The 16720-nt window shown below is 57.7% G+C and overlaps 1 long non-coding RNA gene across 2 annotated transcripts; it reads left to right on the plus strand.

Annotated features, from left to right (window-relative positions):
* Positions 1 to 885: 885 nt before the first annotated feature.
* Positions 886 to 5098, plus strand: LOC136351519 (uncharacterized). 2 transcript variants are annotated; one of them, XR_010734736.1, is made up of 3 exons: positions 886 to 1651; positions 3357 to 4959; positions 5044 to 5098. It is a non-coding gene; the product is annotated as an uncharacterized lncRNA (long non-coding RNA). The 2 variants fall into 2 exon arrangements; XR_010734737.1 differs by lacking the exon at positions 5044 to 5098 and having other exon boundaries at positions 3357 to 5015.
* Positions 5099 to 16720: the final 11622 nt, after the last annotated feature.

A 16720-nucleotide genomic window follows, 5' to 3' on the forward strand; every position in this document is an offset into this window, starting at 1 on the left:
AGCCCCCGGCGTTACGCCAGGGCGATCGCCCCCCCCCCCCCCCCCCACGAGGGAAGCGTGTAACATCCTGAAAATTCCCAACAATAAAAATCACTAAAATTTCAAACTTTTTAAAACTTTTGCATCATGCTGGTTGTTATGATTCCTATTGCTTGCCAAACCATAAATGATCACCAAGAAGGTAAAGAAAAGAACTACATTTAAGCAATAGATATGATTTATGAGAATATATTTAATCCTACGAATAATTATGTGCAAGATATTAAAATCAAATAAAATAAAAGTTATTATTAACCTATTTTATCAAATATTAAAATATTTGAATAATATAGGTGGGTGCCATAATACGAGTACACATGAAATGATGATCATTCAAATGAACTGAGCTCTCTGTATATATAATAGAATTACGGGAGTATTTAATTCGATATGTAGATCGATTTTGCACCAAGTTCCTAATTGCATTTAGGGATTGAAATTTGATATATTAAACCCCTCCATATAAAATAAACTAACATATAGATAAATTGAGCTAATGTGCTATTATGTTAATAACGGTCTCATTAGAAAATTATAGAATCTTTAATAAACCTTAAAAATAAATTGGTAAAATAAATATAAATTAAAAATAAAAGATTAGGTATGGGTAGTAATAAATAAAATATTATCGCGACCATATTTGGATCAATTAAATTTAATTGCGATAGAATAAGAGTGATATCAAATTAAGGAGAATTTTAGTTAGGATAACACAAATATGGGATAAACTTCATTTATACAAGATTTAGAAATTATGAAATCAAATTTATATTGAAAATAACCTAAAATCGGGAATAATAGGAAAGTGCACTATTCATTGCCCGCAAGGTGTTCGATTTGGTCCCTAACCTTTCCCCTTCTCTCCCACCTCTGCCCTAGCCGTCCCGAGCCGCGCGTCGCCACCTTGCACCGCTCGCCCGCCGTGCCGCCGTCGCCATCGTCGCCGTCGGCCTCGCGCCCCGTGCCGCCGCCTCGAGCCCCGTGCCGCTGCCTCGCGCCTCGCGCCGCCGCTGCCACGCTGTCGCCATCGCCGCGGGTCGCCGTCGTCTCGCGCCAATGTCGCCCGTCGCCGCCGCATCGCCGTCCCATCGCGCCGCGCACCGTCTCGTCGCCGCTCGTCCGTCGCCATCGCACCTTGCGCCCCGCGCCGCTGCCGCCCGCCCATCCCATCGCCGCGCGCCCGTCGTGTCGCCGCTGCCGCCCCGTCCCGTCGCCTCGCGCCCCGCGCGCCGTCTCGCGCCCCGCGACCCGCGCGCCGCTCGCCCATCGCGTCGCCACCTCGCGTCCCGCGCCGCTGCCGCGCCGCGTCATCGTCGCGTCGCCATCGCCGTCACACCAAGCCGCCCCGAGCCCCGCCGCTCCTCCCCTCTCTACAAATACACCCCCCTCTCTCCATTCTCCCCCACCCCATCTCACCCTTCCTCTCCCCTCTCCCCTCTCCACTGCGCCGCCGTTCTCGTGCCGCCGCGCCGCCGTTCCCGTGCCGCCGCGCCGCCGTTCCCGTGCCGCCGCGCCGCCGTTCCTGCGCCGCCGTTCCCGTGCCGCCGTGCCGCCGCTCCTGCGCCGCCGTGCGCCACCGTCGCCGCCGCCGTCGTCGCCGCTGCCGCCGCCGGTGAGCCGCCCTCCTTCTCCCTCACGTCCATCGCCGCCGCCGCTCGGGTGGGAGAGAGCCGAGAGAGGGAGATAGAGCCGAGAGAGGGAGATAGAGCCGGGAGAGAGGAGAGAAAGAAAGGAAGAGGAAAAGAGAGGCCGATAGAGAGAGAAAGAGAGAAGAAAGGAAAAAGGGAGAGAAAGAAAAAGAAAGGAAAAGGGAAAAGAGAAAAGAAAAGAAAAGAAAGAGAGGGAGAGAAAAGAGAGAAAAAGAAGGAAAGGAGAAAATAGAAGGGAAATTGGGGGAGAAATTAGGAGGATTTAGGAAATAAAAATGGTCGGGGTTAATAATAGATTATTTTTGGAAATTCCTCGAGCGTAATGGTATTTCGATCGAAATTCCGAGTTAATTATAAATATATGTTTCTTGATCAGATTAGATTAAAATTGGTAGTAATTTAGATATAATTAATAACCAAACAATTAGATGAATTCTTATAGATTATTATAGATTATTTTTGATAATCTCTATAAGTCATCGGTTCATGGTAGAAATTCGGATTCAATTACTAGGAATCTTAGCCGTGTATTATATTTAATCGTTTAGTCATAGACTAAATTAAATTGTATAATATTTCTAAGATTTCGTCCGATATTTAGCTCGTAATAGAAATTTCTAACCTGTTATATGGATATAATGCTCGGGATGAGTAAATTAAAAACTTATGACAACAAAATATTTATACCCGCAAAATAGTTTAAATCGAAATTGGGTTTGCCGTAGTTCGCAGATAGTAAAGTTAATAAAAAGGAATCGACTTTCGCATTCGACTTTTACTCGGATTTAAGTGAAACTTGAACCTAAATACATCTAAATTCATAAGCTTTCCAATGATATATAATTCACTATTTAACAAAATATATTTATAATTATAAATTAATTAATATCAAATGATTAGATAATAGTTAACCTAAATAGTGTGCCAATGAATAAAAATGGATATTGTACAGTAGCATAATCATCTTTAACATGTATTGTATAGCTTACAGTAAAAAGCAACTACTCAAATATATGATCCAATAATAAGATATTATTGCTTACACATATACTATACATCCCATTATAGTGGTACGGTATAGTATTAATTTGCGTGTTGCATAAATTAAGTTAAGAGGGAGAGTATGACAAGCATGTATATTAGATAAATACTAGTTATAAATCTTGACCTCATATAATTATAATTATAGTTCAACTGTAAATTAGGATTATTCATTGTAAAATTATGTGATGGGATAATCTGTACCCATAATATGATTAACCTGAACAACTCTAACATACAAAGCATGGATAATTATTAACCTTTTATAATTTATTGTGACAAGTAAAATATGTTCATAATTAAAGTAAAGCTTCCATCAATAAAATAATAATACAAATGATTCACTATAACTATTTGATTGATCCTAAATCCATCTAACAACAGAACCTCTAGTAAATAACCGTCCTATTTAGATAGATGCATGTGTAACCATAATCCTTCCTTAGCCATTAGCTAGACTGCACCACCATGACAACAGAAAGACTAAGAAACCCTAGCTCTTAGCTTGATTAGAGTCCATTAGCAAGCACGAATAATATGAGCAATCTTAGGTTCGACCTCAGCAAATATATTTTGTTGTGCATATTTGATTGTTGCTTGAATATTGGTTTTTCTCGCGTATTATAGACTTTGTGTATCGGTTAGTCGTGAGGCAACGTCTGCAACTTCCAGGAGGTGAAGGTTGATCAAGATTATATCGAGAATAGGGATTATCCTGAGCAGGCAAGTCATCACTATTCCTTGAACATGTTGATCCTAATTGCGAAATTGTTTTGTTTACAAATAAAATTGCATGCAATGAGGAACATCCTACTTGTGATTATGCCATGCCTTGATTATTGTTTACCCTTAAAATCCTTGTACCCATGATTACGTACGAGTCCCTAGTCAATTATGACAATTGCTTAGAAATGCTATTCTAGAATCATGCATACTCATATTTATCAAATGCTATATGCTTGGGCAATTACCTTTGGGAAGGTAATTGAGATGCGGCATGTGGAGACATGAGCGCCACATTGCCATGATGTTGATGACATGATTTGTGAAAGGAGAAATAAAATTAAACAACTGTTTTCGACTGGGGCGGACGGAGGATTTGGGTGGTATCTGGAAAAGGCTAGTACCGTCCCCGGTCAATTAAGGACCGAGCCATGAAGTTAAGCATGAAACGACCCCCGTACAACCGTACTTCTCGAATGGGTATAGACCTAGCGGATTAGATAGCCGAGCGGAGGCAGTATCCCTGCATAGATGGTTCACCCCTGAGTGAGGCAGGTGCGCTACAATGGGACAGCCGTTGAGGTAGGGCCGAGAGGCGTGCCCTACATCGGTGTCGCCATTGGTAGGACTGCCATGAGTGTGTGAGAGAGAGAACTTAACTTGAACCATAATTTAATATGCGTGTGAGACTTCTCTTTCCCGGGAGCGCCAGAACTCCTCTCACTGCTAGAAACATGGACGCCTAGAGTGCATGAGGATTTAAGTTCATGGAGCGGGTACTGCCAATGCGAGGTTATCAAAAAGCTTTGCCGTGACGCGTCTCATGTGTTGGGACGAGGCTCATGTGTTGGGCAGTCGCGGAGTGCGGGTAAAGTGTACATCCACTGCAGTGTGAGTAAACCAAATCTATTCGAATAGCCGTGCTCGCGGTTATTGAGCACCGGGACATGTATTACACTTGGCTAGACTCTAAATTCTTAACTTGTGTGGGATGGGATATTGCATGATGAATTTTATGCTGATGGAGCCACATCCCGAGAGGAGGGAAGGTGGACATCCTCAGAAAACCATGACGATTCAATGGCGGGAAGCTATCCTTGGGATCACAATGGATGGTGGACAGAACCGTCGTTGTTTAAAGTGAACACTGGTACTAAAATTTGATCAGTCTATGCTAGGTTTTAGGCTTGTGAAAAGAATTGTAAAATTAGCTTTATGCAAAAGAACCTGAAGCCATTCCTTGAAATACCCGCTATCATATGCATTGTTGTTGTGGTGGCTTGCTGAGTACGGTTGGTACTCACCCTTGCTATTTATATATCTTTTAGGAGAGTGTTGAAGAGAAGCCCTTGTCGGTACGCTTGCGTATCCCACAAGATGATCGGAGTGCGGTCTTGTTCTAGGTCTCGTTCCCCAGTCGACTGCCTGTGGCATGTTAACCGGGCCCTTATATTATTTTGTCTTCCGCTGTTGTTCTCTGATAGTTGTTGGCCTACCTGGCCCTAATGTAAGTATTTAACTCTTTTAGCCTAAGTTCATTCGTGATATGTTGTGATCCAACTATGTATGTGTGTACCAACTACTGATCCAGGGATTGGTACGGATAAACACAGAAGATTTCCGATTTCCAAAATCGGGGGTCTACAAAGCGCTCGGGCATGACGCCACTCCTTAGACCTGGTGACAGGTGGGGCCGGTCTCCACAGGCGGCAGAAACCCAGCGGTCGCAAATCGCGCACATCGTCAAGGAAAAAACCGACCGACAATAATGAGCGGCTTCCTTCAAGACCACTACATTACTTAAGTAGCGCGCGAACCGGGACGAGCCGGTTCGTTTCGTCTGGAGATGTGATGACGGTGCATCGGTCGGCGAGCGTAGTTAACGCGCGCACGATATGTCCCATCTCGACTGCCACGGCCGCACATCCGCCTCGTGCGCCGCAAACGGGCGAGCGGGATTAGTGGAGGCGTGGGCGCGAGAGACGAGGGGGCGAGGTAGTGGGCGCGGAGATCGAGGAGCCGGGCATAGCGTTGGCAAGGGTACTAAGACATCAAGGAAGGGACTTGTTTCCTTCCTCTCGTCACTCTTCCCTTTGCCTTTGCCACTTGTGCTCTGACTCTCCGTTTCTGGCGCCCTACCCTTGCCATACTCGCTCGCTCTCAAGCTCCTCCTCCGCCGGCGTCATGGCACGGGGCTCCGCACCGCTCGAGGGTAGCGTGCTGCCGCCTTCCCGCATCGTGAGCGAGAGGCAGGCCGGGCTGCCGCGCCGATTCATGCCGGAATCTGCCACCGGCCGGGAGGTGGTCGCGCTGGGCGAGGGACGCCCGGCGCCGCATTACCCGGGGCGGTCCGTCTTCTTCCTCTCTTTCGCAATGGCAGGGCTGGTCCCGCTATTCTCTTCTTTCTTCATGGATGTTCTGGAGCTTTATGATCTCCAGATGGCGCACCTCACCCCCAACGCGGTAATGACGTTGGCTATCTTCGCGCACCTATGCGAGATGTTCATCGGGGTGCGCCCATCTCTCCGGCTGTTCCGGTGGTTCTTCACCGTACAGCCGGTGTCGCCACCGTCGGTGGTCGGTGGCTGCTACTTCCAGCCGCGGGGGCCGGTGCTGAACCGCTACATTCCCTGCGTCCTTCGCAAGAAGTGGGACGACTGGAAGAGCGACTGGTTCTACACCCCTCTCGCCGACGAAGCGCGCCTCCGACTTCCGAGCCAGCCCCCGGCGCAGGCCTCCAGCTGGCGGGCGCCGGTAGATCTGGGAGATGGCTACGACGCCGTTCTTGACCGCCTGGCGGGTCTGCGATCCCAGGGGCTCACGGGGGCCATGGTGTTCGGCGACTACCTTCGTCGCCGGATCGCGCCACTCCAGCGGCGCGCCCGGGGCGCCTGGGAGTACACCGGGTCCGAGGACTACATGAGGACCCACCAGGGGGGCAGATGGGACTGGGCCCCTGAGGATTTCAAGATGGTGGTCCAACGGGTGCTGAATCTCAGCTCCGTGGAGGCATCCCTCATCCCCCAAGGTGTCCTCCCCCTCTGCAGCGATCCAGAGCGCGCCAACATCCTGACCATCATGCAGGCGGTCGGGGCGTCAGGGGAGCGGGCTCCTCGAGGCCACGATGGCGCGGGCGGGAGCCGCAGGGGGGAACAATCTACCCCGGGAGGGGGTCGTGCTTCTGGGCCCCGTGACGGGGGCCCGGGGGGCAGCCGCCCTGCCGACGCCCGGGGGAAGAGGAAACAGGAGGATACCCCCTCCCCATCTCCTCCCCGAGGGGGCGGGGCGGTGCGTGCCAGCAGCAGGCGCCCGGAGGGTGCTGTGCCGACGTCGCAGCCCGAGGGGGAGCGAAAAAAGAAGCGGCTCCGCAAGATGGGGGGGACCGAACCATGCCGGGGAAACCTCATCTCCCCCCCAAGGTGGTCGTTTAGCCGACCTCCACGCAGGTTCGTCCCCGCGCCCACTGCGGCCGTATTCATTCTCCCAAGGCGAGTTTTCACTTACCCGTTTCTTTTTGTCTTCTGGTTTTTCTTCCGCTTTCAGCGAGATTCCGTCGCGCCCCCCTCGCCATTCCAAGTCCGACCGGTCTGAGGCCGAGGAGACAGCGACCGCGGAGGCCCGGAGGCGGGAAGCTGTCCGGCGAGAAGCCGCGGACCACCTCCGGGAAGCTGAGGAGGCTGCCCAGGAAGCCGTCCGGGTTCGCCAGGTTGAGGAGGCCACTCGGGAGGAGGCCAGTCTCCACCGGGCCGGGAAGTCAGCCCGGGAGGCAGAGGCGACGCGCGCACGCCAGGCGGCCTGCCAAGCCCCCGACCCGACTCCGCCCGAGGCGACGACGACTTCCGAGGCCACCCACGACGAGGCCGCGGGCGCACCGCTCGGACCCGACCCTTCGGGCGACGTTCGGGACGAGCCAGCCTCGGGGGACGCCCCTGAGTCCGGCACGTCGATTGGCGGGCCGAGCCGCACAGCGCCCACACCGAGGCGGCTCTCCCCTCTGCCTTCCGCCGCTCCACTGAACACAGAGCCCCTCTTGCAGGCCCTGGCCGCCGTGAACACGACGGTGCTGGACGGGTTAGGTGCCCAGATGGAGGTCCTGCAAGCAGAGCGGGCGGAGCTCGACGCGGCGTGGGCGCGCGTCGAAGAGGGGCGACGCTCGGTGGAGGCCATGGTGGAGGCGGGCCGCAAGGCATACCGCCGGCACGCCTCAGAGCTCGAGGCCCGTCGGAGGGAGCTGGCGGAGATCGCCAGGGAGGTGGAGGAGGAGCGGGAGACTGCCCTCATCGCCACCGTCGTGCTCAACGAGGCGCGGGACGATCTCCGCCTTCAATACGGGAGCCGGGTGGCGGAGCTAGAGAAGAAACTCGACGCCGCCCGGGGAGTCACGCCGCCACTGCTCGGGAATGGCGGGCGACGGAGAACGAGGCGGCGTCCCGGCGGCGCGAAGTGGCCCTGGAGGCTCGCGCCACGGCGCTGGAAGAGCGCGCCCGCGCGAGGGAGAGGGACCTGGCGGACCGCGAGACCGCCGTCGCTATCCGGGAGGCAACGCTGGCGGCGCACGAGGCCGCCTGCGCCGAAGAGGAGTCCGCACTCCGCCTCCGCGAGGATGCGCTCACCGAGCGGGAGCTATCTCTCGAGGAGGCCGAGGCCGCGGCGCAGCGGCTGGCGGACAGCCTGTCCCTCCGCGAGGCAGCGCGGGAGGAGCAGGCGCGCCGTAATCTGAAGGCGCCCGCGCCGAGAGGGCCGCACTGGATCAGCGGGCCGCTGAGCTCGAGGCGCGGGCGAAGGAGCTGGACGCGAGGGCGCGCAGCGGCGGGGCCGCCGCGGGCGACGGCGATCTAGCCGCCTGCCTCGCAGCTGCCGAACACACCATCGCCGATCTGCAGGGCGCGCTAGACTCATCGGCCGGGGAGGTCGAGGCCCTCCGCTTGGCGGGCGAGGTAGGGCCCGGCATGCTTCGGGACGCCGTCTCCCGTCTAGACCGCGCCGGGCGGCAAGCGGGCCTCTGGGGCGAGCGGACCGCAAAGTACGCCGCCAACCAGGGGGGCCTCGCCCAGCGCCTCTCAGAGATGGCCGGGACTCTCCAGCGGCTCCCCGAGGACCTCGAGGACACGATCAAGTCATCCTCGAGAGACCTCGCCCGGGGGGCAGTGGAGCTTGTACTGGCAAGCTACCAGGCCAGGGACCCGGACTTCTCCCCGTGGGCAGCGCTGGACGAGTTCCCTCCCGGAACCGAGGACGACGCGCGCGCGCAGGTCCGGGACGCCGCCGACCACATCGTCCACAGCTTCGAGGGTACGGCCCCTCGGCTCGCGTTTGCCCTCGACTCCGACGAGGAGGGCGGCGACGGTGCTGTGGACGACAGCGACCACGAGGCCGGCGACCCGGGAGCCTCGAAGTGAGCCCCCAGGCCCCCGCCAATCTTAAATAGTTTTTCTTTCTTCTTCCGAGGCCTTCGGGCCCCCTTCTTGTATAAACTAATTTAATCTGCAATCAAATAAAGAAGAAATTTCTGTGTCAATTTTATTTGTTGTGTATATGAGACGAGGATGGTCTGTGCCGCGGTCCTTCTGTGTCTTGGCTTGAACAAGGGCTCGTGCCCAGGTCCCAGCCTCAAACGGCGCGGGTCGGGGCTAGTGCCTGGGAGATGCACGTGTCGAGACTGGCCAGGCCGGGAGCGCGGTGACAGAGGGTTATGGGGACCCGATTGTGGGCCTTTGCCGATTCCCCCCCGGAGTTCACCACGCCCCGGGGCACGGCTCGGTTCTGGGCCCCGTTTGGCGATTTCCGCCGGCCCGGGCCACCGAGGGCAGGGTCGAGCACGAGCGTGCTAATTCAAGCCAAAACTCTTCAAAAGGAAACAATGGCACAGACACAGTCCTTAGGAAATCGAAAAAGCTTTTATTGAAATACGGAAGAGAAAAAAGATAAGTATATGCATATGTGGTAGCCCCCGGCCAACCCTGCACGCCCGAGGGGGGTGCGGGGTTGGCCCGAGCCCGAGACCTGACACCCGACCCCCACTAGGGGTAGAAGCGACGAAGGTGTTCGATGTTCCACGGGTTAGGCAGCTCTGTGCCGTCGCCCGTGGCCAGCCGAACGGAGCCCGGCCGAGGGACGCCGATCACTCGATACGGACCCTCCCACATTGGTGAGAGCTTGCTCAGTCCAGCACGCGTTTGGACACGGCGTAGGACGAGGTTGTCGACGCAGAGTGATCGGGCCCGGACGTGACGCTGATGGTAGCGCCGCAGGCTCTGCTGGTAGCGCGCGGCTCGAAGGGCCGCGCGCCGCCTTCGTTCTTCCAAGTAGTCGAGGTCATCTCTGCGAAGCTGATCTTGATCAGCCTCGCAGTACATGGTGGCCCGAGGGGACCTCAGGGTGAGCTCGGATGGGAGAACCGCCTCCGCGCCGTAGACGAGGAAGAAAGGCGTTTCCCCGGTTGCTCGGCCTGGCGTGGTTCGGTTCGCCCAGAGCACCGCTGGCAGCTCCTCGATCCACGAGTCGCCGTGCTTCTTGAGGATGTTGAAGGTCTTGGTTTTGAGGCCCTTGAGGATTTCTGCGTTGGCGCGCTCCACTTGGCCATTGCTTCTAGGGTGGGCGGGAGAGGCGAAGCAGAGCTTAATGCCCATGTCTTCGCAGTAGTCACCGAAGAGCTCACTAGTGAACTGGGTGCCGTTATCCGTAATGATACGGTTAGGCACCCCAAACCGAGCAGTGATACCCCTGATGAATTTAAGTGCGGAGTGCTTATCGATCTTGATGACCGGATAAGCCTCGGGCCACTTAGTGAACTTGTCGATAGCGACATACAAATACTCAAACCCGCCCGGGGCCCGTCTAAACGGACCCAGGATATCGAGCCCCCAGACAGCAAATGGCCATGAAAGAGGTATGGTCTGCAGGGCCTGGGCCGGCTGATGGGTTTGCTTGGCGTGGAACTGGCACGCCCTGCACCGCCGGACCAGGTTGACCGCATCGTTGAGAGCCGTCGGCCAATAGAAACCCTGGCGAAAGGCCTTGCCAACCAAGGTGCGTGAGGCAGAGTGGGCTCTGTACTCGCCTTCATGGATATCGGCAAGAAGCTCGACGCCTTGTTCCCGAGGAATGCACTTCAGGAGGACTCCGTTAGCCGCGTGCCGATAGAGGGTCCCTTCCACCAGCACGTAGCGCTTGGAGATGCGCTGGACGCGTTCACTCCCTTCGCGGTCCTCGGGTAGAGTCTTATCTGCGAGGTACGCCTGGATCTCAGCGATCCAAGCAATCAATCTAAGGGAGCTGGGAGCGCCCCCCTCGGGTCCCGAGGCCTGGACTCCGACGGGCCTCGGGGGCCATTCAGGCGCGTCCGTCTCCCCTAGGGGGTCGGGTCGCGCCGACGGCTGGGCAAGCCTTTCTTCAAAGGCGCCCGGTGGGGTCTGGGCTCGCGAGGAAGCGAGCCTTGAGAGTTCGTCGGCGACCGCGTTATCCCGTCTGGGCACGTGCCGAAGCTCTATCCCGTCAAAATGGCGCTCCATACGCCGCACCTGGCGCACGTAAGCATCCATCTGCGGGTCAGAGCACTGGTACTCCTTGGAGACCTGATTAACGACCAACTGAGAGTCGCCTAACACCAGGAGGCGGCGGATCCCCAGTCCAGCCGCCACTCTGAGTCCCGCAAAGAGTCCCTCGTACTCTGCCATATTGTTGGTTGCCCGAAAGTCGAGGCGGACCAGGTATTTAAGGACATCTCCGCTCGGCGAGGTCAACGTGACCCCCACACCGGCGCCCTGAAGAGACAGGGAGCCGTCGAACTGCATCACCCAATAGGCGGTGTGAGGCAGCTACGAAGGGCCCGAGCTGGCCTCGGGGATGGAGACGGGCTCGGGAGCCGGTATCCACTCTGCCACAAAGTCGGCGAGGGCCTGGCTCTTGATCGCGTGGCGTGGTTCAAAGTGCAAATCGAACTCAGAGAGTTCGATTGCCCATTTCACCACCCGTCCAGTACCCTCTCGGTTATGCAAGATTTGGCCGAGGGGGTAGGACGTAACCACCGTGACCCGATGCGCCTGGAAATAATGGCGCAACTTCCTCGAAGCCATCAGAATAGCGTAAAGCATCTTCTGGGCCTGAGGGTATCGGGTCTTGGCGTCCCGGAGGGCCTCACTAACAAAGTAGACGGGCCGCTGCACCTTTTGTCGGGGCCGATCCTCTTCGCCAGGGGCCGCATCTCCAGGGCGCTTTTCGTCCGAGAGGCCGCGCGGGGCGCACTCGGCTTCTGTGTCGACGACCTCGGGGTCGGAAGGCGACAGGCGCGGCCTTCCCGCAGTGGCCCCGGGGCCATCCTGGGGGTCGGGGGCTCCTGGCACCGTCGGACAAGCGGGCAGAGGGCCAGCTCCGGTCGTCGGGGGCCTCGGGCCGCCGTTCGGCTCGGGGGCCTCTCCTCCCTGCTCTCTCCCGGGTCGAGTCGATACAGGGTGCTCTTCGTCCGAGAGGCCGCGCGGGGCGCACTCGGCTTCTGTGCCGACGACCTCGGGGTCAGAGGGCGACAGGCGCGGCCTTCCCGCAGTGGCCCCGGGGCCATCCTGGGGGTCGGGGGCGCCTGGCACCGTCGGACAAGCGGGCAGAGGGCCAGTTCCGGTCGTTGGGGGCCTCGGGCCACCGTTCGGCTCGGGGGCCTCTCCTCCCTGCTCTCTCCCGAGTCGAGTCGACACAGGGTGGGGATGCGCGGAGCGAGGGTCGTCCTCGTCGCGCTCCACGACCAACGCCGCGCTGACCACCTGCGGAGTTGCCGCCAGGTAGAGTAGCAACGGCTCATCTGGCTCTGGGGCGACCAGGACTGGGGGAGAACTGAGGTACGCCTTCAACTGAGTGAGGGCCCGTTCAGCCTCCTCCATCCAGATAAACGGCCCGGAGCGTTTGAGGAGCTTAAATAGGGGTAGCGCCTTCTCTCCTAGCCTCGATATGAACCGACTTAGGGCGGCCATACAGCCAGTGACGCATTGCACATCCCTAAGCTTGCTGGGGGGGCGCATTCGCTCTATAGCTCGTATCTTCTCGGGGTTGGCCTCAATGCCTCGGGCAGAGATCAAGAACCCGAGAAGCTTGCCCGCAGGCACGCCGAACACGCACTTGTCGGGGTTCAGCTTTATGCGGGCGGTGCGGAGACTTTCGAAAGTTTCCGCTAGATCCGAGAGTAAGGTCTCCTGGTTGCGTGTTTTCACAACCAAGTCATCAACATAGGCCTCAACATTACGTCCTATTTGGCTACCCAAAGAAATTCGAGTAGTACGTTGAAAAGTAGGACCTGCATTCTTTAACCCGAAAGGCATTGTCGTATAACAATAAGTTCCTATGGGGGTAATGAATGCAGTTTTTTCCTCATCCTCCATAGCCATGCGAATCTGATGATAACCAGAGTATGCATCTAGAAAACACAAAAGGTCGCACCCCGCGGTGGAGTCGACAATCTGATCTATGCGTGGCAGGGGGTAAGGGTCCTTAGGACATGCCTTGTTAAGGTCGGTGTAGTCGATGCACATCCGAAGCTTGCCGTTCGCCTTGGGAACGACGACCGGGTTCGCCAGCCACTCCGGATGGATGACCTCTCGGATGAATCCGGCCTCCAGAAGTCGCGCCACCTCCTCGCGGATGAAGGCTTGACGTTCCGGGGCCTGCCGCCGCACTTTTTGCCGGACCGGCCTTGCGCCCGGCCGTACGGCGAGACGGTGCTCAATAACCTCCCTGGGGACCCCGGGCATGTCCGCCGGTCTCCAGGCGAAGACGTCGGCGTTTGCTCGCAGGAAGGAGACGAGCGCGTCTTCCTATTTGTCGTCCAGAAGACCACCGATTCGTGTGGTCTTGGACGGGCCGTCGCCCAGGGCAACCTGCTTGATCGGGACCTCGTCGCACGTGATCATCTGCTGCCTCGGGGCGGCTGGGACGGAGGTGCTGAGCGTCTCGTCGCCACCCGTGGGCTTGGATGCCGCGGCGAGGTGGTCCGGGCGCTGCTCCATGCAAGCAAGCGCGACTTTGAGGTCGCCATGGACGGTGATGGGGCCACCGGGGCCCGGCATCTTCATCTGGAGATAGGCGTAGTGGACCGCCACCATGAACTTCACCAACGTGGGCCTCCCCAGGACCGCGTTGTAGGGCAGACTGAGGTCCGCCACATCGAAGTTCACCCGCTCCGTGCGGAAGTTGGCGGAACCACCGAAGGTGACCGGGAGGTCGATATAGCCTAGCGGCCAAGTGTGCCCCGGCGTCACACCGATGATCGGCTGGGACGGCCGGAGCACCATCCCCGGGGCCTTGATGGCGTCAAAGGCAGCGGGGGAAAGGATGTTGAGGGCTGCACCCCCGTCAACGAGGACACGCCCCAACTTCACATTGCAAACGGTGGGGGAAACCACCATCGCGATCTGTCCTCCCCGGGCAACGCACAGTGGGTGGTCGGTCTGGTCGAAGGTGAGGGCAACCTCCGACCACCGCGCCCGCCGCGTCGCCTCATGGGTAGGGGCCACGGCCAGAAGCTCTCGCTTCATGGCCTTGAGGCTCCGGCGAGAAGCGTGAGCACACGCTCCCCCATCAACGGTGGCGACAGTGGCCTCAGGCTCCTGGAACCCTAGGTCATCGTCGCCATCGTTGATGTCCTCGGCGGGGGCCTTCTGCTTGGCCTCACCTCGCCGGTTGCCGGCGGGAGCCGCCGGGGTATTGCCCTCACGGCGCTTCTGCCTCCTCTCCTCCTCCCACTTCCTCGTCCGCTCAGCCAAACTTTTGACCGCGCGGCAGTCCGCGAGGTCGTGGAGGGAGGTGTTGTGCACGGTGCACCACTTGCCGGTCGGGCGCTCCCTGCTGGGAGCGCCGGCCTCCTTCTTTTTGTCGCTCGCAGGCCTCCCCTTTCGGGTGGCCCGCAAAGCGCCCTCGACGGCGAGGACGTGACCCTCGTCGTCGGAATGGGCCGACCTCTTCTTCCTCCTCCTGTCCCGTCGCCCTGACCGAGCGGCGGATCCGGGGGCGGCCGAAGCTGCCACACCGGAACCGGAGGAGTTCCAGGTCCAGGCCTCCTCCTTGCGAGCCACACGGTCCGCGAGCTGAAAAAGCTCCGTGGTGGTCTGGGGCTCCTTGGAGGCGATCTTCTCGAGCATGCGGTTGTGTCGCACGCCCCCCCTGAACGCGTAGATCACCGCGTGTGCAGGGATGCACGGTATGGTGTTGCGGACTTGACAAAACCGCTGAATGTACGAGCGAAGAAACTCATCGTCCCCTCGCTGTACCGCGTGCAAGTCCGCTTCTTCACCTGGGCGCGGATATGTGCCCTGGAAGTTCATGGTGAACTGCTGGCACAAATCCTCCCAAGAGTGGACCGACGCGGGTGGCAAGTTCATTAGCCAACCCCGCGCCTGTCCTTTCAGGGCCATGGGGAAGAAATTCGCCATGACCCTGTCGTCACCCCCGGCGGCCTCGATCCCAGTCGTGTAGATCTGGAGAAACTCGGCGGGGTTGACGCTTCCGTCGTATTTTTCGGTGATGGTGGGCTGGAACCTTGGGGGCCAACGGACGTTCCGAAGGCTCGCCACAAAGGCTCGATAGCCGGCACCGCCAACCGGGGACACGGGGGGCTGGCCCCGTGCCCGGACTGAAGTGGCGCTCCGGACGAGGAAGCGCCCTCCGATGCGTGGGCAGCACGGCGATCATTGCGCCGGCGCTCGATATTGAAGCGGGCATCTGGCCCCCTACGCACATCTTCTTGGGTTGGAGGCGTTGACGAGGGAATGGCGGACGAACGGCGGGTAGCGGCCGCCGCTCGCCGCGCCCTCCGCCTCGACGACACGGAGCCAGCAGTAGCAACGCCTGTGGCCTTGGTGGCGGAGGACCGCTAACCGGCGCCTAGGCGCTGCTGCGCCGTCATGACCAAATTGGCCACGTCATCTAGCCAACGTCGGGTTGGAGTCTCTGGATCAGGGATGACGGGCGGGTGACGTAGGAGTGCGCCCGCAGCCTGGAGCGCGCCCTGGGGCGTGCTGCCATCTCCGTAGACGAGGAGACGACGCTCCCCGTCTCGCCGTCCTTCTCCATCGCTCGCGTGCGGCGAAGTCACGGATCTTTCGACCTCCTCGAGCGCCTCCTCCCACCCAAGACTTCGGCGAGAGGGGGACAGTGGAGTACGAGCTCGACGGCGCGGGTTCTGCTCCCCGTCTTCACCGCTAGCGCTCGGAGAGAGATTGTGCGCCACTGCCCGTTCGGCCATTGGGCTGAGCGGGAGAAGCTTGGCGCACACGAAAGAGGACGATGGCTTAGAAAAACACACGCGCCCCCTACCTGGCGCGCCAGATGACGGAGCGTGGGGCTCCTCACCGGGAGACCGCGCAGGCCCCCCTTTGCCGGTTCGGCCGGGGGCGCTAAGTGAGGTTCTTCGCCCTCGATCGATCTGGAGAATGTTCGCGAGAGAGCAAGTGCACGAGACACGGGCGATGTAGACAGGTTCGGGCCGCTGAGAAGCGTAATACCCTACTCCTGTGTTCTGGTGGATCTGTGTGTGAAGGATTTACAGAGAGCCGGAGAGCCAGAGAGTTCAGGCTCCAGAACCCCTCTCGCCTCCTTTTTTTTCTTTTTTTCCTTTCTCTTTGGTGGGCAAGGTCCTCCTTTTATATCTCAAGGGGATACTACATGCACCACTTCTACCTACTTTTCTTCTGGGTGGGGACCTACCCTCTCTTGACCAAAACTTGGCTTGCACCTTCGCCTGGAAGCTAAATCACAACTTGTCCTTGAGTGAGGCTCAGCGCCGTCTCTCGCCTGACACCGGGGATCTCCCTGTTACTCCCTCATTAATGGGCGGAGATTTGCCATGGCTGCTTTCCAAATGACCATCCGACGAGATGGGTCAGACCTACCTCCACTCCACCGGAGGCAGATGCATCGTGGGAGCACGGTTGTCTGCCGATGACGCAACCGGCGTCAGACCAGTCACAGACCGGTCATTCTTGTCCACCACGTGTCAGTTCAGCATGCTACACGTCTGCCCTTCTTCATACAATGACTTCCTTGCAATGGTTGCGATGAAGCCTGGAATGTATCTGGCCGGGGCTGACGTGCCAACTCCAGGAGTTCCCACGCCGGCTCCGGCTAGGGACGAGTGCCTGGAGGCTCTCATCATTTCGACGGGACGGGGCGAGGCGTGTGTCATATATTCCCGTTGCCACCTAACCCGCGATCTGACCGGTCTGTGACCGGTCACACACTGTGACCTGTCACGGACCGAACGAGTGTGCTGCGCTGCATTAAATGCGGCG

Source organism: Oryza sativa, chromosome 8 (assembly GCF_034140825.1).
Source record: "Oryza sativa Japonica Group chromosome 8, ASM3414082v1".
Taxonomy (NCBI): domain Eukaryota; kingdom Viridiplantae; phylum Streptophyta; class Magnoliopsida; order Poales; family Poaceae; genus Oryza; species Oryza sativa.